The sequence below is a fragment of the Microtus ochrogaster genome, chromosome 21, assembly GCF_000317375.1.
Source record: "Microtus ochrogaster isolate Prairie Vole_2 chromosome 21, MicOch1.0, whole genome shotgun sequence".
In the NCBI taxonomy this organism is placed as follows: Eukaryota; Metazoa; Chordata; class Mammalia; order Rodentia; family Cricetidae; genus Microtus; species Microtus ochrogaster.
The window spans coordinates 40,123,361-40,125,265 of NC_022022.1; positions in this window are offsets into that span (position 1 = coordinate 40,123,361).

Consider the following 1,905-nt stretch of genomic DNA (forward strand, 5'->3'; position numbering starts at 1 on the left):
GAGTCTGAATAATTTGTAACTAAATACCAGCTGCTGCCATTACAACAGATGACGCTACACCCATGCATTCAGAGTTATCACGACTGAGAACCACTCCATGGGAGAGAAGCTTAGTGTGGACAAAAAAGGGGATGCTGGAGGCTAGGCTGGGAAAAACTGGGGTATCTCATGCAAAATAGTGATGCCCAGACCAGCGTCTACCCTAACGCGATGCCCGACAGAGTGGAAAAGAGCAGAGAGATGTGAAGCACACGAGGGCCTCACGCCGAGGAGCTGCAGGTCAGTGACTCCTAAGTCCAGTCACCTCAGAGTATGATGATTTCCCAAAAGAAAAGCAAAAGAGGAAAGGAAGAAAAACCACAAAGCCCCAAAGAAGGACCTAGGAGGAGCGGACTTTCCTTTGACCCTCTTGAAATTAGGTAAAACCATAATCTTTCCCCAGAACCTATTTATTGTGGTACAAAATTATTATTTTGAGATAGGATCTGCCTTGTAGCCTAGGTTATCCAGGGATGGAATATCTAGTCAAGACTGGCTTGGAAATCACAATTGAGATTTTAGGCAGGCCTCACTGTGCCGGTCACCGGAGGTCATTTCTAAGGATGTACAAGTGCTAATAAGCACTGAGTATTTTCCTGTTGTCCTTTTCTCCATCCACAGTTCTTTCAAGTTGTCACTCATGTCCTTTCTCTTCCCAGTCACAGGAGGCTTGGATGCTGGAAGACAAAGGAGACCCTCTTGGGGCTTGTTCTGGTGTGAAGCAGGGTCCCCGCCCTCTTTTGAATACAAGTCTGCTTTAATCTGCTGCCCCACAGAGAGAGTCTGCTGGGGAGACTCAGGCAGGGGCACAGGTCTGGTGGCAACAGGTCTGGTGGCGTGCCGTGACTGATCTAGAGCTTGTTTGGACAGCAAGTGGACTTGAGGTCACACGTCAGCTGCTTCCCTTTTTCTAATGCTGCTTTGCACAGATTGGTTGGTCTGTTACTGGCCAGTGAGAGGTCTAGACTACCACCAACTCCTTATACCAAAATGGGACTAGAGTCCCGCCCCCCTTTTTAAATTGATTTTATTGAGCTATACATTTTTTCTCTCCTCCTCTCCCTTCCTCTCCCCTCCCCTTCAACCCTGTCCCATGGTCCCCATGCTCCCAATTTACTCAGGAGATCTTGTCTTTTTCTACTTCCCATGTAGATTAGATCCATATATGTCTCTCTTAGGGTCTTCATTGTTGTCCAGGTTCTCTGGGATTGTGATTTGTAGGCTGGTTTTCTTTGCTTTATGTTTAAATACCACTTATGAGTGGGTACATGTGATAATTTCTGGGTCTGGGTTACCTCACTCAATATGATGTTTACAAGACCCAGCAATACCACTGTTGGATATATACCCAAAGGATGCTCAATCATCCCACAAGGACATGTACTCATCTATGTTCATAGCAGCATTGTTTGTCGTAGCCAGAACCTGAAACAACCTAAATGCCTCATGACTGTAGAATAGATGAGGAACACTTACACAGTGGAGTACTACGCAGCAGAAAACAATGACATCTTGAAATTTGCAGGCAAATGGATGGAGCTTGAGTCCCCCTTTTTATAGCAAAAATGATAAGAGATGCAGACAAGCCAAGTCTGAAGGAGAAACTAAGAAATAGCCTCAAGTTTCAGATCATCAGTAACCTTGGTGTAGCCTTCTCCTTGAACACACTGGGCTGGAGAACAGCAACGCCACAAAACTGTACATGTTAGAAAGTATAGCAGAAAGAATTCAACTTCCTTCTACTTCTACTATACTATAAAAACCAATACAGTCCAGTGTTCCAGTGTGGGTCCATCACCAGATGAAGGTTCTATGGTGATATGCAAAATATTCATCAGTAAGACTATAGGATAGGATCATTTCAGG